This window comes from Periophthalmus magnuspinnatus, chromosome 22, assembly GCF_009829125.3.
Source record: "Periophthalmus magnuspinnatus isolate fPerMag1 chromosome 22, fPerMag1.2.pri, whole genome shotgun sequence".
NCBI lineage: Eukaryota > Metazoa > Chordata > Actinopteri > Gobiiformes > Gobiidae > Periophthalmus > Periophthalmus magnuspinnatus.
In genome coordinates this window covers 9,931,495-9,955,729 of record NC_047147.1, presented here as the reverse complement: position 1 = coordinate 9,955,729, position 24,235 = coordinate 9,931,495, and the positions used below count along the sequence as shown (strand labels likewise).

At 39.1% G+C, this 24,235-nt stretch overlaps 1 protein-coding gene across 3 annotated transcripts in view; it reads right to left on the bottom strand.

Annotated features, from left to right (window-relative positions):
• daam2 (dishevelled associated activator of morphogenesis 2) overlaps nucleotides 1-23,789 on the bottom strand; it is an 86,457-nt gene extending 62,668 nt beyond the window's left edge. Inside the window, exon 1 of one of the 3 annotated variants that reach the window (XM_033987731.2) lies at nucleotides 23,592-23,789. The gene's annotated coding sequence lies outside the window, so the exon portion shown is untranslated. Of the gene's footprint in view, nucleotides 1-1,774; nucleotides 1,949-23,591 lie in introns of those variants that run through there. The other 2 variants (XM_055231239.1, XM_033987732.2) reach the window with 2 other exon arrangements.
• Between the last annotated feature and the right edge of the window lie 446 nt (nucleotides 23,790-24,235).

Sequence of the window (24,235 nt, the reverse complement as noted above, 5' to 3'; positions counted from 1 at the left end):
AACAAACATGCTAAACAACATGGCTACTACACAACTGCTTATCTTTGTTGTTGTCTATTGGCAAAAGCACATACATTTGTTTACCATGTTTGGTTGATGCCATTCTATTGAACTAGTCGTAGTCCATATTAAGATGCTTTACAAATATTGTCCTTTACAGTTTTTCCCCCATTCTGTAGCATCTGAGTTCTAATAAAGTGCCATGGTAAAAATTATTTAAAATGTCAACTGTTTGCAAGTTCTTTATTAGACTACTAATCCTGAGAAACTAGTTCATGCATCTGTGATACTCAATAAAATATGGAAAACCCTGTGAACCCTGACAGCTGCAGAGATTGTGCATTCATTATACAGTGTGTGTTATCTGCTTTCAGTAATATCCAATCAACAACATAGTGAATCTCTTAACCAAGCCCCCCACTCAACTGACCCCCAACCCACGTGAGACTGAGGATTTCCACTAGAGCACAGCTTAAGCCTTTAATGTGGTGGAAATGGATACTATCTGGTCAACAATGCACAAAGAACATCAAAGAACAAGTCAAATGGTAATGTTTTGAGCTTCTTCTGACATTGAGAAACGTGATCTTTCGAAAACAACTTTTTTACTCACTACTACTCCCACACAAACTCACTAAACCCCACAATTGTTGATAAACAGTTTGAAAATGTTTTCCGTCTATAAATTTGTGGATCCTATAAGTAGCCATTTCATACCAATTTCACAGGTGGAAAATTGGTAGGCTGGAACAGGAACTTTCATCACCTTAGTTTGGAAATCGGACAGATTTACAGCCTTGGAATGACAACTCTCAACTGGGATATAGGCTTACAAATGGAAAAGGAACAATATGGATACTCCAAATGAGTCTCCAAATTAAGACAAGTTGGTGTGAGCATTGGATGAACATAAAGGGAATAAAATAGTTTCCAAGTCAGAATTAAGTTTAAAGTCTTGATTGGTTACTGGAAGAGTGCAGTGCTTGTTCCATATTGGGATGGGTTGGCTGGTTGCTGGGAGGAGATGTAAAGCATAAGTGGAATGTTTGACTGCCAGGCCATTCCTTACACATGAGTCCATCTGTGTGATTGATGAACAGACAGGGGGTATGTCCATGTCAGCCCATGACATAAGGCCATGCTTCTACATGTACATCAACAGAGCTTTGGGTTCAATAATGTCTCCATTTGAATGTGTCACACCAATTGTAATAAGTCCACAACCACAATTTGGCAATAATTATTTTAGAATGAGCATTACTAGCAAGGACAAAACAAGCAATTAAAAAAATAATTATATATATATAAATATATTTGGACTGTCGTGAAAATGCTGTATGCACTTAATTCAATCCCAAATTTAAAACCTTTGTAGTAATTAGCTCAATAAGAAAAGATCCTAGAGTATTACCCCAGTGTTTCTACTACTGCAGTTTGGCAACAGTTGCTGTGCCAATTGTCAAATGACCTCACCGCTGCAAACAGAATCTCAACATAAAAGCAATGCAAAAAGTCTCAAGTCACAAATCTCCTCTATTAAAGATGTTGTCTTATTGTAATTTCCAATCAGCGCATGTACCCTATCCCAATCCTAGCACAGTAGTCCAATGATGTCTCTTTTTGCCAACAGTAGCTGCTTTCAATCCAGTCTAGACAGACTTTGTTGATGCAGTAGCCTATAGCCAAACTGACAGCTGTAGTCTGCTCACCGCACAACCACTTTAGCTTATACAGCAACAGTCCATGCATCAAATGTTAAGATTATCCAACTCACCCACAACACTCGGGCTATCCGTACGGCCGACCTTCACAGAGTTGTGTCACTTGCTTGTGAAAACTAAGTCTAATATTTCATCCTTAAAGTGTGCGCTCAAAAACTCCACGGGCATTGCTGAGTGTTTGGTGTTTCCCGGGCGCTCCTGCTGCGTTATGTCTCTGAGCTTGTGAGCCGAGCTGTGGATTTCAGCTGACTGGGCTGTTGACATTGTCCTCACTCACTCCCTCTCTCTCTCTGTCCCTCCCTCCTCTGCTTTTGATCACCCTCCCCCTTTCACTCTCTCACTTTGAGCTCTTGACAGCATCCATGTGGTTTGCCTTAGGAGGTGTGTACAGAAGAGCCTATGTACACTAAGCATGCTATAGGGATACCCCTGCCGTTTAGTGCCAAGGGTGAGGGCAACTCGAGAGGAAGTGACCCCTGACGAACTTCCCACCAACACCCCAAACTCGCAATGTCAGCTCCACCCAGTGCACTCCCTCAGTACTGGGATCGCACACCCAAAGGAAAACCCTTTCCTGTCTTGTTATTGCCAATAGTCTACTTGCACTTACTCTTGCCCACCCACATATGTCATTTATCGGAAAAGGACTTCATGTCAAGTATCATCAGTGTCAAATCAAGGGTGGAGCTAAAATATGATGAAATATTTAAAAACTTGCCCTTTTCACTGCTTCAGTAAAGGCATTTGTGAGGGGTGGCAAGAGGGGGTTGTCATACGTCATTATGTATGTATGTCTGTATGTCTGTATACAAACACACGTAATATATATTATATATTATGTGATATGAAAATGTGATGCCAACTCCCAATCTCCCATCCAATTCTGCCTGGAGCCAGTGGATGGGGGAAGCGGGATTCATTCCACCATTTGTCATATTTCTCCAGAGAGTGCCGGCAGATGTCACAGAGTTGGTGGTAAAATGTCTAAATGCATTCCTGGGAGACCCCTGGAGATACATCCATTAACCCACACCACTTAGTCTAAACCAGATTAGCCTAATAACAGCCACTTTCAATTTGACTTGGCTTTTCTGAGCGGCTTCTGCTGTGTTGGCATTTTAATATTTGATTTGATTAAGCGTATTCAAATATGGTTTTGTGGGTAGACTTAATGTTGTCAGTTCTTGAATACAAATTGTTAAATGCTGTCAATTCTGCAAGCACAGTAAATGGTTGTAATCGGTAAAATAACTCAAAAGATAAAGTTAACAGTCACCATGTTAATACATTAATCATAAACTACCATCTTCGCACATAAAAATGCAAGCATTGATGTTGCTCCTTTTTTTTTTTTTTTTTTAATTCTACTTCACTTATGGGCCAGAGTAGCGAAGAACGGCTAGATCAAGGTATGCAACAACCCATCACAAAATGGTGAAAGAGTTTATTTGAGCAAGTGAGCAGACATCAAAATAGGCTAAAACTGTAAAATGGTTTGTTTTGTTAAGGGAAACCAGATAGACCTATATGGAAGCTGTTTGTTTTAAATTGTCCTGGACTGTATTGGATGTACTTTGAGAAAGAAAATAAGAAGTTAAGCCACTCCATACTGTCACTGCGTGAGCCAGGAGGTGACCACAGATTGTGGCCTTCTCATGGATCTGACTTCTGTGAACTCACACTTTGACTTTTCAATATAAGCTGCTCAAGATGGTACCATAGGCTACATAAAGACTACTGAATGAGAAAAAAAAAAAACAAAAAAAACCAAAAACATTTACAAAGGCGCACTATGTAGCTTCTTTGATGAAATATCGACCACCTACTTTTCTCCTTGGACATGTTGATTTTCCTCAAATGTTCTAAAGTGCTGCATTATACCCATCTCTCGTCACAAAGAAGCAAACAAGTGACACCACCAGGACTGTAATTGAATAAATGCATGATATTCAAGTTTAACGCCATACTGTGGACTATTCTAGGCAAGGCAAGGCTAGTTTATTTGTATAATACAACTTGTACATGAAGTAATTCAAAGTGCTTTACAGAATAAGAACGGTATTAAAATACACAGTCCAAACTAATCAAAACATAAATAATCATAAAATTTACTTTAAAAAAGAGTGCAGAGTAAAAACTTTTCAGTCATATGCACAGGTAAACAGCTTTGAGCCTGGATTTAAACATTGTCAAAGTAGAGGCCTGTCTCACATCTTCAGGAAAACTGTTTGACCTGCATAAAACTGAAACACTGATTCCCCACGTTTAGTCCTGACTCTGAGCACGAGCAGGAAGCCGGTCTCTCAGGTTCTGAGAGTGTGAGATGGTTCATATGGCACTAACATGTCGGAGATGTATTTTGGTGCTAGGCCATGGAGCATCTTTAAAGTCCAATCACTGAGCCACAGGAAGACAGTGCAGAGACCCGAGCAGAGGACTTATGTGCTTTTACTTCCTGGTTCTAGTCAGGACCCGAACAGCAGTGTTCTGGGTGTACTGCAGCTGTCTTACAACTCATTTGGAGAGTCCAGTGAGCAGGTCGTTACAGTAGTCTAACCACCTGGAGACAAACACATGAATAAGTCTCTTCCAGTCTGGTTTTGACAGTATACCCTTGATTTTTGCAATATTTTAAATGGTAAAAAGCTGCAAATGTTATTGAATTGATGTGGCTGTTAAAGTTCAAGTCTGAGTCCATTGTTACCCCTAGATTTCCAACCTGATTTGAAGGTCTTAAAGAGACTGGAGGTGACTGCTGACACTTTCTCTTTGTTTCTGTGGGCCAAAGACTATGACTTCAGTCTTGTCTGAGTTTAGCTGGTGAAAGTTATTTTGCATCCACACATTGATTTGATGGATGCAGTGGCAGAGTGAGTTCACTGTTCCACAAATTACTGCTGCGTATTAACTGCCCTAACGGCAGAATGTAGAGATTGAACAAAAGGGGTCCCAGGATTGACCCCTGAGACACAGTTTTCAGTTTCAACAAAGTACTCCCTGTCTTCTAGATAGGACTTGAGCCAGTGTAGTGCAGTACCGGAAATGCCCAACCAGTCCTCTAGTTTCTGTAAGAGGATCCCATCACAGCAGCACTCAGATCTAACAGGATCAAGTCCATTTTCAAGCAGATGTCATTTGTCACCTTCATAAGAACAGTCTCAGTGTTGTGGTCTAAAACATGACTGGAAAAAAGTTGTTGTTCATTTGGAGAAGGATCATAAGCTACTGGTAAACAATTTTTCTTTACCTAAAAACTACAAATTTGAGATGGGTTGTTAATTGTTCAGTACTGTGGAATCAAGACAGCTCTTCTTTAGGAGAGGCTCATAACATAATGTTCCAGATTGAAATGACATGTTAACTATGCAAGTGAATGGAGATAATAAACGTTAGGGCACAGACTTTAGAAATCTTGTGTGGTAACACATCGAGGCAGCATGTAGACGAATTCAGACGGGTGACAATCTCGTGGACAGTTTTGTCATTCAGGCAAAGTCCATGGAGACAAGCAGGTGGCAAACATTTCTGTTCAAAATGCTAATGGGAAATGAGTAAGCAAAGACAACTAAAACCAGGTATACATTTATGTCAATGAATCAACTTTATTTTTAGTTATTTAGTCTGTGAATGGAAGACTGAAACATTTTTGCAATACAGGTGCAGGCCAACATATTGAAAATCTATGCTACCTTGTACATCACTGGTTTGCAGCAAACTGAAAAGCACTCTGTCTCAGTAAAAAAAAAATAGTGTATGGAATATTGGACAAGCCTCCATTCATCTGAGGTGGTCTCTCCCACACACTCACTCAACTATATCATCCACTTATGATGACTCACGCCAACAGGTAGTCATGGGCGATAATAAGCAAATAAGGTGCTTTTGCTGAGTGAGAAACCTCCAGGGATCTCAGTGCTGAGCCGTGGTAAGGTTCAAAATGCTTTATGGGGTGTTTTTGCCTCATCTATTATTTATGGTTTCTTTTGACCAGACAGCCCTTACTTACGTATGTTTTGTTGGTCAAAGAATTCGTAGTGACAGCACTCGCACGGAGGCATTTCTTTACTGAAATAAATTGCCCTGGGATTGCTGCACAAGCCTGGCCTCTAGACAACAACAACACAAGGGTGCATTTTTGACCTGAGTCTATTTGCATTTGAGCTGTAAATCTTGACCTAGGAAAACCAACTGACAATAGAGCTATAACAATGCATCTAAATCTAGTCACTAATGTTTATTCACTTCTGTTTTGATTTATATAGAATGAACAAGTACATCATATGGTTATCGCTTAAGACAATATATAAATATATGAGGTGTACAGGAATCGTTGTAAAAATGAAATTGTGGTCAAGGCTCTAAGAATATTGACAGTGTTCATCCCTACTAGAAGTTATACTAGATTACATCAATAATGGGGGTATTCCATGGAGTGAGCTAAAGCACAAGCCTGTCTTATTTAATTCAGGCTTGTGAAATACAAGTGACTGACGAGAGTTGGCTCTGAGTTGCCATAGTAACAAGCCCCTTATACAAACCTGGTCGGGATCTGGCCAACTGTCAAGATATATATATATTTTTTTACTTTGTCTCCAAGAATGTAAAAAGAAACACTTCGATCAAAAGTTTCAACACGTGCACTCCCCCATCTGTGTTTAATCCATTTGTCTCTGTCTGGATACATTTTTAATACGAGTTTTGAATCGGGTGTTGCCTGAGACGTTCAATGACCACCAGCTGCGTCCTGCTACGCACTGGACACACGTGTGTGAACGCTGCACTCATCAAAAGGGCACAAAAAATATAAAAGCCTATGGCCATCATTTCATTAAAATGATCTTGCATGTGTGGCTGTTGCAGCTTTTCTGCACAGAAACAGACGCTGGTTTTCAGTGGGTTCTGTCTCTCCTTTTTCCTCAGTTTCTCGCTCCCTGTCAAACACAAACCACACATATATGCGCTGATTTGATTGGCTGGTTTTTGTTACATGTAAATAGTTCTGTTACAGCTTTAGGCCTGCTTTTATGCTCAGCAGAATAAGCTCCAAGCATTGGGAAGGGGTCAGTTAACGTCGTTCTCCACATTAACCAGTGTGAAGCACTATGCAGCCAGCCTCTCTACCCGCACAGTGACCAGTAGAAAAAGAGGATCGAATGAGAGAGGAGGGTTCACTGGCACTTTTCCTCTTGCTACTCGGATCAGAATGAACAGAAAAGTTCCATGTCCCAAATCAAACTATTATCCATACATGCTCTGGCTCCTCTAGTCTCCTAGGCTCCTTAGTCAGATCATAAAAAAACATCACACTTTGAGCCCAGCCGAATTAGCTCTGGTTTGACCCAGGCTTATTTCTTTCATGGAATGACTTGAGGCTTAAGCTGGAGATGGAGGTAGTTTTAGCTCAGGATTTCAGGATAAGCCTAGACTTGCTAAGTGACTTTAAAAGGAATACCTCCATAGATCCACAACATTAACAGCAAAAAGATTTTCTTTCAATATTTCAACAACCCTTGTATACGATTTCATACAAATTACCATGTTTTACAGTGTATGCCTATTCTGGGTGTGCTGGTTAACACTGGGCACATGAACGACTCCTTTGTGAGTGGGGCAGACTGTTAAGGTCAAAGGTCATGCTGCTAGCCTGCTTCAGTACCTCCGCAGTCTGCTTGGATATGTGCCAGCTCAATGGTGTCATGTTTGAACAATGTCTCAGCTTTCCCAACTGACTCCTGACACTTGGTTAACACAGTGAATGTAAATTTGAACTGAATAACTGTGGCAAAATGGATACAGCATATCCTTTTTGACTAACTTTCCCATATTGGTTATCAAAGACAAATCACATAAATTAGAGTACTTTTTGAATGGTATCCATAACAGAACTATTTAATTTAAGAAGGAATCTGAGTTTAAAAAGAAAATAAAAACAAATTTTACAGCCAAAAGTCTTAAAGGTTCAAATACAGGCACATTCTCAGCGCTTTATTTATGACCATAGTCCAGCCAGATGTGTGACGCAAACTACAAAAAATATGGAAAAGGACAAAATGGCAAATCCAAAAAGAAAACCTTGCATTTTGCCAGATGTGTCTATTCTAAAGCAAGGTTAATATCTTTCCCTTACACCGGCAATGGGGACCTGCTGTGGCACTGTACAATGTTAGCTATATGACATTGGAAGACATTGTAAGCTAGCTTTTCCATGTGCTTTTCTGTTGTTCTAAGAGCAAGTAAATCAAAGCTATAACCTTTTTCCAAAAAAGTACACATTTATGACAGACTCAAAAGTTCATTTCCACCAGACCTGCAGGGGGTAGTCTGTATTCACTGCATATGAATGTTCTACTGTGGTCATGACATTGTTTTTACGGCCAGAATATCACCATAAAACATCTGGAAGTCATTGGTTTTGCTAATCCTGGCGCATTGTGAACAGGTGTATGTCTGCAACCGTGACCTTTTATGTTTTTTTACCTGACCTCTGACCTTTTGTCATGGTTGGAGGCTCCTTGAACTCAGTGGCACTGCTGGACATAGATTACAGAGTCTGAACAGCAAAGGTCGGGTTACCACTGGCTCTACACTTCAAGGCTTCTTCATATCAGCTAAAGATCTTCAAAGACTATTCTTTATTGTCTGTCAAAAGATTTTTTTTTTTATCTCCAACCATGGATAGAACATCTCATCAACAGCACAGCAGCCATTATTTTTATTTTATTTTATTTATTTTTTTTTACATCAAACTGGTAAGTGTTACCTTCAGCTTGTCTTACATTGTTGTTAATAATAATAATAATAATAATAATATTTTAATCTGCATTTCCGATTAGCTTCCACTTTCTTCCTATATGTGAATGACCATGGCAAGAATTTTTTGACAACCAATGACTGCATGGGAGGCCTTGTCTTGATAATACACCATCTGTGTTTAACCTCCAATTTAGTTTTCGAATCTCTTTTCTGAGCGTATGTGCGAACATGAGGGATGGCCTACAAGTTTGTTTAGCTGCACCACAACTATCTCCAAACTCTCCAGAGATGTCTGAAGAATAACAAACACTTCCTGTTTATCCTTGCATCCAGTCAGGACAGTCTGTTCTCAGCTGCCATTCATTCCTACGCAAATCTTTGGATATTACAATGTTATCAAGAAAACATATTTCAAAACTAAATAGGTTCCATACATTTGCATTAGCAAAGATTTGTAGTTTTTAACCTGTGACCTATGGCTATTTCTCAAATACACGTGCCTTGTGCTCCAGCCACAATGGGAGTTTGTCAGCAGCTCTGATGGGGTGGGAAGAGTCACCCATGTTATTGCAGTGAATTATTAGCCCCCTTAGTAAAGAGGCCTTCTGCCCTCTCCAAGTCCCCCAGCTGAGAAGGGGCTGCCTGTGCTACTCTGCAGTGACTAACTGCTGTACAGTCACATGGCCAGTGCTGTTGTTTGCATGCTATTAAAACATGTACATTGAAGAGAATGGGTATTTGCTCTGAAAAAATTTATCCAAACATATTCTATGGGCATTATGTTCAAGCTGATAAGTTCATATTGATCAACTCTCAATATTTTTTCAAACAAAAAAAATTGTATTTGGCTCATTGTATTTTTTCATAGACATAAACAGGAGGCTCCTGATACGTACAAACATAACAAACTCTGTCAGCAAAAGCATGTGGTTTGGAGTAGATGATTGGCTGTAGATCTCTTGAGTAAAAACCCAGCAAGCATATAATTGACGATTAGACATGACTGAATCTTGATTAAAATTGGATTAATTGCCCAGCCCCATCTCAACATATCTTCAAAAGTTGGCAAGTGTACTTGCAGGACATTAAAAAAGAAAGCAAGGCCCTATAGCCGAAGAACATACTGTTATGACCCAGCTCAGCTAGGGATAGGGGAATAACAAAATTGTAAAGCTAAAGTTATAATTTATTAAAAAGGAATGTTAAAGTAAAAAATAACAAAAGGAGGCTCTTAACAGAGTAGTTCAATATACAATTTAAAACAAAATTATATAAACCAGTGTTAGAACTAGTCGAACAACAAGTGCCTCGATTTACAAAGTCACAACAATCACACAGAGACACAGACCAAAAGCGGCATCCTGTTCACTGGAGGAGAGATCTGTAGGTTTAAAGCTTGCATACAGAAGCAGGGACCAGAAGGAGGGAAGACACATACGGCTGTAGGAACAGCTGGAGGCCTGGGGCCGTAACACATGCAAATATTTTTTTCTAAGGTGAAAAGTAAAATGTCAAGTTGACATAAAATAGAACCCTGAAAACGCAAGCAAATCATAATAAAGAAAGACAAATATTGTCAATAAGCCATATGGCACAACTTTCACTTCAAGTGTACATAGTATTTGCACCATGCTGTGTGATGTCAACAGGGAGCCGGGTGATGCTAAGAAGGCTCATTGTGTGTCAATTACCATGAGAGGGCAAAATGACGGTGCTGATTGAAGCCACCTGAGCCCCGGCAGAGCTCCTCCTGTAGAGGCACAACAGTGGCTAAGAAATCAACAGGACCAAGAATTTAGTCGACTAAACCATGCACTGTACATTGCTTAGTCAACTAAAAAGGGGTGATGTGTTGCAGGCAAAAGCCCTCCAAAGTATTAAGTATCTCTATGATCTGACCGTGTATCTGTCCAGAAGTGCACTGACAGTAAAATAAGATGACAGGAGTTCACACAAAGATTTATTCATAAAACTACTAATAAAGAGTATATTTTTCTTAGTAAAAGGCAGACAAAGCTAAGGATTCACTCCTAAATCTCAAACTAATACACGTGATGCTTCCTAATTTCTGCTGTGGTCCATATAATCCCAATAATGCAATTTGACTAATACATTTTTTTCACCAAAAAACTCAATCAACCAACTAACCAACTCAACCACTCAAGGCTTACAGCCATAAAAATCATTCTATCCATTTTAAGCAATGACACTCAAACAGCAACAACCAACTTAAAGCTGAATATTTGACAAGGCACATGCACTTTCTCCTTGCATTGCAGAGGACTTTCCACTGATTACATCCACTCCTTTATCCTCTTCATCTGGTGCTGTGTTGTGGAAATCACAATTATTCTAATCTTGTTTGGTCCTCGCAAAACTCCCTCCGTGATTGCAATGGTTGCCAACTTGCCAATCACAATAGCACAACACTGACCTCATCTGAACTCATTGAGCAGTGATATTAAATTGCAGTATGGCAAGTCAAAACTATTATGCAGCCTACTACTCACTGTGTACCATATCTTTTAAATGCAATGCAGATGTTTCCTTTCAAAATCCACTTAGCCTTACAAAAATATTGGTTACTCATGAAGCAAGTTGATCACATAAAAAGCAGTAGTCCAGATGATTTTTTTCTACTTTGCACAGCCAAAACACTGACCAAAACAGACTTTGACCTTGATCGTATCATCTGGGTTAATCACATCTCCGCTAGCTGCATACAATCAACACACATTGTTTCAATTACATGCTATTTAAGTTAAATGACCAGGTCAGCCCTTGTGTTATTGTCCCATTGCATGCCTCGAGCAAAAATATGGGTCAGCATTTTTTTCTTTTCTTCACTGGCTTTTCCTCTCTCCGCGTCTTAGTTTCCTTTGTAGAACAATGAGTCTGCCCTTTCTTCCTCCCAAGACAACAGGATTAGTGACAAGTGGCATTATTAAGGCCGCAAGTGGCAAAGACAAGTGATACGCCCTTTCCCCAAGATGCAAGTGAAAGATAGACTCACTGACCTTAAAGCTCCATCGACCTTACCTAAAAAAAAATAAGACTAAAATAAAAACAAGTTTTTCAGCTGACTTAAATTGAATAAGTTTTATTGCCATTGTCAGTTAACAAAAGAAGAACTGGACTGGGGTGTAGTTCCTTTGACTATACATTTCCACAGAAAACAGAAAAGCATACTTTGGAACATGTCTCATCTCTCATCGATCTTCACGGAGATAGATGAGACAAGTTCCAAAGTATGGTTTTCACTCTCTGTTTCTATGGAATTATGCAGGTGATGTGTAATTGTAATACCTCTGCGACCTCAGTTCACTTGTATTCACTTTTGAAATGCCTTTGAGATTGGAAGGAGAAAGGGATCAATGTGTGAACAGGAAAAGCAGCTCATCCACAGATCTGTTCTCTGCCAAGGTCAACAGCCTCACACTGGAGTGACAGAGCACCTTCAGGGAGAAACACAGCTGATTCAGCATTGGTCCACATTGTGCTAGCTTCACAGGGGATCATGGTTAAACAAGGAAACCAGGCCAGGTGTTGCAACTTGACCAAAACGACAACTAAAAATATGTCACACTGAAAGTCTTGGCAAGCAATTCATATATCAGTATAAAGGCAGCTGTACATTTTCAGGTAGGGGCAGTCAATATACCAGAAAATATCACAATTTTCTTGGAGTCAGATAGTGATTTTGATTTTATCACAACTGATATAAACTTCAAATCTTTATATTGTCTTGAAGACGTAACTAAACTTATCTGATTCCTCCAAAAGTTCACACTTCACTGCGATTGGTTAAATCCAAATGTCACTCTCAGAGCACAGGTGAGGCTTGCCAATAGGTGGTGTGGGTGGGAAAAGTGTTTTTCTTTGAGCATAAAGCTGCAATCAAAAAGAAATGAATTAACCACAATATGGCGATTTTTACCAAAATAGCATATTGTCAGGAATGCAATCATGAGTCAGTTTTTAATCACCATATTGGCCAGTGCTGTTTGTTGCATGTAACTTTTTGGGAGGAGGATGTCCTATCAGCTTCTATCCAAATACTTTGCCATCAATTACATATGTTTTATTACTGGGAAAAAAACACCTATTCTTACTGTCAGCACAGTGGCCTCTCCACAGATCTTATCTGTAACTAGGCCTGATGGTGTCAATGGATAAAGTTCAGTTTAATGCCATCCCTATAGAGACTGGTGGTTGGTGGTACCCCCTCCACCAGAAAAGTCATATAGCACAACTTAAACAACCTCAGAACAGTTATATAAAGGCCAGTGTAGATCTAGTACTTTCTGAGAATATTTTAAAGATGCTACTTCCATGTTTGTCCATGTTTGTCCTTCATATGTAACCATGGATGGGCAAAAATATCAAATGAGAAATTGTCAATTCCACCACTAATAGGTGCCATGTAAAAGAGAGTTATTCACTTTAAAAGGTAGTCAATGGTATACCTGACTAAAATCTACCTGACATATAAATCAATCACGACAGGGCTCTTTCCCTGCATTCTCTTTAATACAGAACAAACCCACAGACCTTTTTCCTCTTCCTCCTTGAAAGCGTGAGTGGAATGTCAGGAAGCAAAGTTCTGGCTAGTTAGGATTTTGAGGATGAATACTCCTGAGTTATATGCTTAGGGTGCATAGGGTCATATATAGTAACTATGTAGCATGGAAACAACATGGTAACAATTTTTTATGTTTAAAAATCTGTATTCTGAATTAATGTTGAGGAAAGTAGGGCCTCATCCAACAAACTGAAAGATTAAGTATGCACAAGTATTTCCTGTCTCTCAATGCACTGCTCTGCAAACGTGGTTTAGTTTATGTACTGTACAGTCGTCAAGGCAACCTGGCGGCGAATCAGAGCTCTGCTCTGGTCCAAGGAAAGGAAAGAGTGAGTGAGAGAGGGAGGAGGTAGTTTAACAAAATGAGACATACTGAAAATGTTATATTAAGTCTGTATGCTCTATGCCGCAGGCACAAAGAGATACAAACCAGTGTGTACAGTGTGCCATTCCCAAGCCAATTTACGTGAAGGAAAAAAGATGGCATTGTACAGCAAGAAGGCAGATAAGAGGGGATATTAGTACTACTGCATATTCTACTGCAATGTGTCTCATTCCCACTTTATCCACTTTATCATAATTACTCAGAATTGCCATTACCACAAATGTGTGATTTATTTATTTATTTATTTATGTATGTGATTGCACTGTGTCTTATGGGCTGCATTTTCTATGGGCTGATGTAGCTGCATTACAGGCCTGCACCTGAACTCTAAACTGTCAGCATAATGCGACTAATCCACTCTCCAAAGCCACACACAACTCCAATGAATGTGGTCAAGGGCATGGGTAACATCAGTCAATACACACAATACAATACAATACAGTACTGTGATAATTGTGCACACAATACAACACAGAAGGCAGAAATATACAAGTGTAAATATCATATAGCACAGCTCCGACACACATTTGATTGCTTGAATACATTTATACAAGTCAAGCTAAAGCAATAAGAAAAATAACATTTGAAATGGAGTAGGTAGAAGAGAGAATTTCAAGAAAAGAAATCAACAACAGTCACTGTGTTTTGTTTTTTTCCTGCCTCACAGTGAATGCAAATGGTTTGGCAGAAGGGTGAACAGCAGCTCAATGGTTATCTCTCCATCATTCCATGGCTGACAGGATGGACAGTTGGACACACATGTGCACAGAGACAAGGCTCGTTCAGGAGTGCTTTCCTAATGTGTACACTCATCTCAAACACACTGGGAAAATGGCATTGTAAAAACACAAGTTGACAACCTGATAAATGACCGGGCAAAACATTTAAGTGTTGCAGCAAACACACAAAATTATGTGTAATAGATGAGATGTTGTGGAAATGTTGGGTTTTGTGTGGTTTAGATTTGGCACTGCAATTTAGGCAAAGTACATCTTAATCAGAAAATATTGTACTAAAACATACTTTCTTTTTTACCTAAAAATGCAATGATAGATTTTTTTGTCAATTTACTGACAAAACAGAAGTACTGTATTAACAATCATTTTCTGACAGCTATTTTCAATTCATTTTCATATCCAAGCACATGTTAAAATAACAGACCGTACACCATCTGGCTCTCTCAGAGTTGAACAGAAGCTGAACTCATTTTTTTCACTATCATAATCTCACCAAGTTTGACCAAGCTGCTATCTTGTAAACAAATATAAACAGGCCTTATTAAAAACACAGTGCAGACAGATCCTAAAACAGTCCCAAAATAACCTGCCTCTTTTCATGGTTGCTAGGACATGCCCCGGTCATTTGATTTCCCCTGCTGGCTCCCATCATTTGTTTAGCCCTACACTTCCTGAATGCTGATGGCAGATTAGTTTTCTAGTTTATACAAGTGGAACAAGAGTGAAAATGGTACACTGCAGTCTGGGAGGCAGTTCAACGTGAATATATAGAGAGGGAGGGTGTGTGCGTGTGTGCATGTGTGTACATGTGTGGAAGGGGATCTCTGGTAACCACGGAGATGCAGGCACCAATGGGGGTCACCTGATGTCCACATGTGATATTACCAAACACAAGAACTGTAAGAAAAGTGAATCTGTTTTAATTCTGGCAATGTCTTAATAGTAAAAATAGTAAAATATGTTAGTGGTTTAGATTTTTATGAAACAGGAATTGTAGCCTAGTAAATGTATTTTATGTGGCTTAACTTAAATTGTTACTTGGATCTACAATAAGTAACTGCCATGGTTGGGAATAAAGCTGTAATGCCTTGGCAAAGGTCTATGAGCATTGGACTCAAATTCTGTTTTACCGAGAAATGAATACAAAATAAAATGACTTACTGTTGATACAGCAAAGTCCTGTCCTGTTTTACCATAATTAATGTAGAACTGCAATGTATTTTTTCATGTAAATTGCATGTTTGATCACCATTAATCAAACAACAAAACAACATTCATTAGTCTTGTATTTAACATCACATTGGAAACCACATCAATCATAGTCACTTCCAACTGCTCTAAGTGACCATTTAGAGACCGATGAGAGGATAATGGACTATTGACTAGCAACCGGTCTACAGGGAGAAGGCTTTTGTAACAGGTGAATGCAACAAAAACAGCAGTGTAGACTAAGGTTTGGATGAGCACAGAGATCACCCACACATGCTTAAAAAATGAGGTGTACACGCTTTGCCTTTCTACAGTCCATTTGAAGTGCATATTGGCTTGAAACCTGGATGAGATCAATCTGGATCTCCTCCATTGGGAAAAGGCAAAGAAGGCCCCGTTTCAGAGAGGTACTCGAGAGACAGAAGCCTATTCATAGCATGGCTGAATGTAGTAGTTGTTGCAGACCACGCGGTTGGAGAAAGGGGTTTTTGGAGAGGAGTTTACAAGATAGAAAAGATTTATAACCAAATATACCCCATGGTTAAGGTTTAACATTTGCTCAGTTCTCCATTAATGTCTTATCAAAAACATATGTCAAAACACAGTCGCAGTAACTTCAGATTGCTTAGAAAACTGTCATATTGGTCATAAGGTAAGGTCAACTAAGATGGTGGTCATTTGGTGGCCCAGTGGTAGTAGCAGATTCAGTTAAATGCAGTACGGTTACTACAAATCAACCCTTACTTCTGTCCTTTTCACAACAGTTATTCAGAAGGTACAGTACTGAATAAAGCATACAAGTAGTTTTGATAAAAGTATAAACAGTAGTTTTACTCGGCTACATTTTTTATGCCAGGCCAAGCTAAGTACAAGCTTCCTATTGAGCCTCTTGTATTGAGAGATTAGAGGGGTGGAAAGCAATGCATGAGAATCAATGATGCCAAAAGTTAAACATGAATTATGATTATGCTCAGCTTATAAAATACCTGCGTGTTTAGTAATGGCTTTCAGATTTGAACAGCGGTCATCAGGGAGGTTTTATCTGATACCAATGTTTGAAGTAGTATTTCTGCTTTTGGTCCAATAACTGAACGTCAAACCACTTCCAGGCCCTGCAGGTGAACAGGATACACCGCATATAATTTATCATGGAGTAGACAAGATAGGCGCTGAATCATATTTTGAAGCGTGTTGAGAGCAACTGACCATGTCCATAAAACATATACATTCTGTATTTCCATTTAGGTGATTTACAGCTGCCTAAAATACATGTACAAGCCAACAAATTAAATCAGAGACCCTGACAAAGACATTGTTATAATAAAATACAATACAGCTGCCATGACCTTCAGTTTAATGGATTTGGGTTTTTTTTTAATTCCTGAAACTAAATCATGAAACACAAAAGCTGCTTTGAGAATACTGCAATTCCAAAACCATAATTTTATCAATGTAAAGTTGAAATTTTTAATATAGTTATCAAATGGAGCCAAGCAAAACCTGATCCTGGAACAAGAATAACTGAAAGTCAAGCCTAACCTGTATGAGAAGACATCTAATATTGAACATGTCTTGAACAGTTCGGTACCAGTGTGGTTAATTTGACTGTTTTCACAGTCCTACATAAACTGTATCAATTGTCTTGCTTTTATCCTGATTTGGAAAAAAGCTCAGTGTTTGTTTTGATGTCACCATGATCCTACTCATGATGTACTGTAAATCTCTTCATTTAACTTTCAAAAGGACTTGCTGGTCGCATCACTCCATCTTATTTGTATATTAAGCTATTAGTCTTTTTATTGCCTAGCCCTAGTTACAAGGTTCAGCTTTCCTCAAAGATCTATGAGAGCATTCCCTACATTATTCACTGGCAGAGCTTGTGTATTCTGCATTAAGATTTTCTGGGAGAATGAGCCAATGGTCTAGGACTTGGAGCAGGGAGGACCCCAAGGGAAAGAAGCCAGTACAGAGCAAGGGACTCTCACGGACAGTGAAGAATTTTTCCCACAATCAAGCGCACAAACAGAGAGACACAGGGCAGAGGAAAAGACCCCTGTCCACTGAGGAGTGTGAGTGTGAGTGTGTGTGCGTGTGCATTTGTGCAGGGGGGGTTTACAATAATACAGCCTAAAGAGGAACATGCTATGGCATATCTACTGTGAAGAGGCCCCTGGAGTTGCATTTGTCTTGGCTCTTCTGGCCCCTGTGTGACCCAGGACTACCAGACCAATGATGTGATTGAATGTTTTGGTTAGAACTGTACTGAGCACTGGTTAAAGATACTGTTAAATTAGTTTTAAGCACAATGTATGATCTGGCACAAGCCAGTAAGATTTGAAGGCACAATGGAAGATAGAACCGCTCAATGCATAATCTCCTTTTTTGATTACCGCAGCCTAGCTCCAATAAACCAAAACAAATTGCCTCCATGTAATGAAAAGAGACATGTCACGTAAAATATCAGTGACACAAGAAAGATGGGGAAAAAGAATTTTCAAAAAAATGTGACAACAACCAAACACAATCATTCATTCAGCAACACTAACCAGCACTGGCTGCTGGAGATGTTTAGGATGTTTTAAGTTGATGCCTGAATAACACATAATTTGGAAACTTGTGCATTTCATTCAGTAAGGTCTGCAAAATCGTCTTAACATTTCCTTTTATAGAAGCAACTCAGAGCTGGACATCATCAGAGCCATTTTCAATAAGAAGCAGGAATGCACTAGAGGAAAAAATAAACATCCCAGTGGTTATCTGCACCCAGCTGGGCCGTTTAAAACTCAAACTAGAGCTTGTACCCCAGGTACCCACTAAAGAAGCATAGCATACCCTATAATTCAAAAACTAAGGTAAAACTGAAGTATTTCAGTAAATTTATTTTTTATTTTTTTGCATATATTATAAAAATTGCATCAGGTTCAGGCACCAAATTGATACTTGTATGACAAACCAATTTTGTCAGGTTTAGATTTTCTTACTTTATTTTGAAGCTCTTCACAGCGTCACTGATACACAAAGGCCCCAAGTTTAATGGGTTGAAGGATGATTACTGATAAAAGACATCCCAATAGAGTCTTTTAGTCTAATTTCAAAAGTGAACCTGAGACGTAGAGGTGAGGTGAAACCAGCATCAGCCCATTGCAGTGGGAGCTTTGAAAAACACTTCCAGATGTACTGTAGATCCCCAAGTGAAAGACATGCTTTGTGCTCAGCTAGGTAGCACGCGCTAAACTCCCTGGTGAACACCCCCACCACCTTTTCTTTCCCCCCTTCAATCTACTGACAAAACTGATCTGGCTTTTCCTCGGTAGCTTGGAGTAATATTAGCTGAGCAGAGGAGGCTGAGCAGAGGGGCTAGAAAGCTTGAATGCCTACATCCCAACCTTGAATCCAGCAGCCTATTTTGACTGTGGCTAATTGCCTGTGACTACATGGAGACAAGGGACTGAAACAAGCTATTGGAATGACCAACTAATACATTTGTATATAAATTTAAGGAAAGTATAAAGCAGTGTATCCCACAGTTTCATACTGAGACCATGATGCACAGGCAATCCTTATTTGAACAGTTTGATTGAATACATATTGGGGGTAAATAACATGACACTTATTGCCTCTACTAATCAAAAAAGAACTGATCAAAGATTATTTAAAGTTACTTACTACTATATAGTTGAGATTATAACAAGCTAAGCAATAAATTGGTATTGCTTGTTGTATTGACTATGGGGGTAAAAATCAGACTGGGTGGCCACTTTAGTCTTCTTTGAGTGAGAAACACTGGAAAAAAGGATACTGTGTGCTTTGGACTGTACTCAATATTTAATTTATCTTGGAAAGAAAAATGAAAAGAAATTCATACATGCACCTGCCTCCTTCTATAATGACTGATATGAATAAAACCACAATCATCTGGCTATAGCAGACACTTAATGCAAAAAACAAGCTTTCATGATAACCACAAACCTCCCTCAGCAGAACAATGCATGGTGAAACTGAGACTGAAATTACCTCCAAATTACACCACTGATGGAAACATGCAAGTCTAATCAGGTAGTCAAGGCAGCAAGCTACTGTTTCTAAAAACACTGCAGTCCTGCACGATCACCACAAACCATCTAACAAAAACACAAGATCCAGAAGTAAGGAACAGGCTCTGAATTTGAGATATGTTAATGCTATTTTTTCATACACTTCAATAGACAAGATTGAGTTTTGGACATTACACGAAAGTGAATATAAGGGTATACAAAACATTGGAGGCAATGTGGGTGCAGTGTAACGCTGTTCAACCTACCTACCTTTTGTCCAAATCTGTAAAGAAAATAAATCCAGTGTCACAACACAAATTATAATATAATATTATGAGGCAGAAGAGAACACACTGGTCTTGACTAATAAACAGACTTGAGGTGCCAATAAATGCACAATAAGATATTATCAGGGCTTCACAGTCAGGTGAGCTGAACTTGTGCCAATGGTCTTTGTAGAATGAAAGTGTGGCAGGAATGCACCAGTATGCCAAACGGCACAGCAGCAGAGCACAGTATAAGCAGTGTATTTGGGAAACAAAGCAGCTAAACAACAAGCACATCAGGAGGTATCCTGTGAAGTAAAAAAAGGGCTACCATGGTTACAAATTATAGGACTAATTGATCATTGTGAAATTGGCCTCTCAATTTTAATATTTGTTCTATTGATAATCTGCGTAATGTCCATTCATAGTTAAGACCATTAGACCACTTCCCATTTTGCAGCAGTATTCAGACAAAAAGCAAAAGCAAGAGACTAGTGCAGGGGGTTATGGACTAAGATTTGTACCACAATATAAAAGAGAAAATGTGTGATTGACATAATTTATTATATACCTAAGGCCCTACATTATTGTTATTGTATCAGTGGCATAAAGTAGCTTCCATACTATTGTTTATCGCAGTGTCTCTCTGTACCAATAGATCAATAAACATCTTCAAAATGTGTTAATATGACAAGCCTTGTTTCCAGTACTCACGTCTTATCTCTGTCATTATTAAGAGTTTTTAGTGTCTGTAAAAACCTCCACAGTCAGTGTTTAGGTTGCTCTAGGCTTCAACAGTAGCAATTAACCACAATCTGCCTGCCTACCCTTACAACTGAAAGGAATATCAGCTGCAGTAAATGCTTATTTATATATAAAAATAATTCAAATTGCATATCATCCCCATATATGACCATGGTATAGACCTGCCATACAAGATACAACAGGAAGGACTTGTAATCCACAAATAAAATCCACAAGGAAGAATTCATGACACCATAAATTAACATACATAAAATATAGTGGCTGTAAATGTGTGCTATAAAGACAGGCCATAAGTGGCACTTGTGACTCTGGACTATGGGAGGATGGGTGTTGGGCCATGCAACTCTTAACAGACGCAATACTGTCTGGAGAGGGATTATTCCTTCTAAGCTAATTACTCCCAGACTCCTTTGCCTCTGCAGTGCCAGAATCTACACTGCTGCTGATACAGTGGGCATGCTGCCTGTGTGTCCAGAGCACTAGGGGAGACAGGGCTGGAGCAGAGCTGACTCAAGCTTTACTCCTGCTATTTGAAAACTGTACAAAAAAAGGGGGGAACACCAAGTTAACATTTAGTTGGAAACACTAACTAAATGTTAAGTTTTGTTACCAGGGAAAGGACAATGGAACATCATGTTTGTATAAACCATACATGGAGACAGTATTGGACAAGTCACTAATAACTAGTGGTGTACAATAGACTCCAGCTTTTAATTTCAACTTAACTGGTATTCTGCTGTTGCATATTGACTAGGGATGCACTGATCCAGCTTTTTCAGTTCCAATACGAATTGTGATACTACTGCTTTAAGTATCTGGCAATATCTGATATTAACAGTTACCAGAGACTGAAAAACATATATTTCTTTAAACAAAAATAAAGTAAGATGAAACTGATTCAAATGTATTATGTAGCTGTTATCTTTCAAGTAACTACACAATAACTTTGCATAAATAAAAGTTCAAACATTATAACACTTTCTGGGCCAGCTATGGCCATTGAATGTATTACATCAGTTTATATGTCCAACCAGGATACCGCTGAACCGAGTCAAGTCAATATCCAGTCCAGCAAATTGTACAGGACTGGTGTAGATATCCACTACCAGTATCAGATTGGTACATTTCTTATATTGACATAACAGATTTGACATGAATAACCATTTCTTTCTACTACTTAAAAAAATATTAAGCTATCTAAATTTGCTCTCACAAAAAGTATTTACAATATTTTAAAGGCACAAATTCTGCTAGTAAATCAAATTCCAGAATGAATGAGTTTCTTGATCAAGTCCAAAACATACCCAACCACACAGGGGAGATGTTCATCCAGGAGAACCAATAACACCACTGCAGTGTGTGGGCCCAGAAGCTTGTACCTAACACAGGGATGCACTGATAAATATACAGCCAACCTTCACCTCAGACACCCACATAGTAAGGCCCCTGACCGACCCAACTGTCCACTCCTCTCTCAATCAAGAAGACCAAATAAAAAAATTGCTGCTCTTGTTTTTTTCTTCCAGATATTATAAACGTAATGTACTATTGAGGCTGATATTTGCCTATATCAGATTTTTAATAGGCACACAAATTCAAGTAAAGTTGTAGTCAAGTTCACAAAATAACTTTTCATCAGAATACATTTGATTCAATTTCCATTTAACTCCCTACTAAAAATACTGTTGGAAACATATTAATATTTGTAGAAACACTGGATTGTCCATCTCCAGTAAACACATGGAAAAATGTACCTACAATATTCAAACCAGTGCAAAGGATTAAGGCGTATTAAAAGATCATGGGATTGCACTGCTTAGAGACATATATCCAGCTATAGTGCTTTTCAATAAATCCACAATTGCTTACTATCACTATCCTGCTGTATTCCAGCTTTCAAAACCAGAGTGTGAAGTACTTGCACAAATCCGACAAGCTACTTACTTCGAATAACAACTATTTATTGTACTGCACTGATTTCAGCCATAATCAATCTTTTAGATTTTTGACTGACATCCAAATTGTTTCGGCTCACTGCAGCTTTACTCGCCACTCCAATCTTGATCCGTTAAGAGGAATGTAGCAGATGCTCCTCCTCAGAGCAGAGCCATGTGGTGTGGGTGAGGAGAAGAGGAGGAGAAGAGGAGGAGAAGAGGATGATTTGGTGCTTAGCCTGGTGCTGTTCTTGTAAAGCCCCAACAACTGGCCAAGAGGGCTCTCACTGTTGCATTACAGCCAGATGTGCAGTTAGCCCTTTCCAACCCATAAACAGCATAAAAGGACTAGCTGTGTGGCTACAGAAGAAGGACAGCCTGACTATGATACCAGGGCAATGATGAATTTCTTTATTTATTTATTTTTTAGCTGCACCGGGTGAATATATTATAAAAGAAGAACAATGTTGAGTTATGTAAACAATATAGTGCCCATTTTGGATTTTGTTACAAAGGCTTTTTTACATTTTAGTTTATTTCTGTGCGTATTTTACAATAAATCTATAAGCCTCATGTATGCATGTCTCTGGCTGTCCACAAAGCTAAGGTAACGCAGCGCCCTCTTTAGGCCCTTGTGGGGTGTGGAACCCCGTGAATACAGCCGAGGCGCATAATATCGAGGTCAAATTCTTTGCACGTTGTCCAGGCTATTATTAGAGCACATGTGGATTTAAATACACAACAAACACGTGCGCAATCCAATATCGTAAAAAAGAAATTATAATGTAGCGTAACGCGGTTGGGGGAGACTGTCATGCGCCAAAACTGAATTTAATTAACCGATAAAGCAATGGCGGTCACTGGTGAGACAGGTAGGCAGAAATATGAAGCAAGTAAAACACATGTATAATTGTATTCTTTCTCGTTTCTCTTAAGGGCATCACATTCCTTAATCGTGTCTTGTATTTGGCTAAGGCATGATGGAAAAAGGAGTCATGGCATAAGCCTTTCCAAATGTCGCCACGCACGATTATCCAGTAGCCTGTTGTAACAGCACAATGCTATTAGACAATAAAAGACAATAAAACCACAATGCAATAATAACACAACATTCATCCAGTCTCATGACCACCAGAAGATGTTCACCATCACAACGCACCCTGCCGCGTCTGTCAGTCAGTCAGCCTTACGCAAAAAAGCCTTACCTCTCACAAGTGTAGCCGAGAAACGATTAGAGCGCAGTGTTAATAATAATCCTTTGCGACTGCTGTCAGTAATAAGAGAAGAGTCCGTGTGGCTGTGGCACCGTGGACAATCAGAGGCGAGGAGAGCCGTGTATCCGCTGTACGAGCCTGCTCATTCAGCTGAGTGTAGTGGAGAGCAGAGCCACTGACAAGTCGGTCAAAACAGCAGCACCACGCCTCCCCTCTTAAAGCTACCGCACTGTGCGCACTAGATGACCATGCCCATGCACACTAGCTCTGGAGTGGAAGACACTTCAATAGGTCTGCATGGAGATGCACAATGACAAAAAGAACACAGCAGTTTTAAAAGTGCATTTCATCCCCTTTTTGTAACAGTAGTCCTCACTGTATGAAAAAATGCTTTACCTGATTGTCAATAATAACAATTTATCTGATATCTGATAGTTTAAAATTCTAAATATAATCCTATGAAGTCACAACAGTGTAGTGTAGTTACATAACATAAGTATTTTCAGTTTGAAAATGTCCCATAACACACAGCAAAAATCTCATGTCCAATAGTTAAGCATTTAATCCCCTGAAATATGAAGTATGAATCTGGCAGTGTTTTGATCTCCTCTTTCATGGCCCATAATCTGTTATCA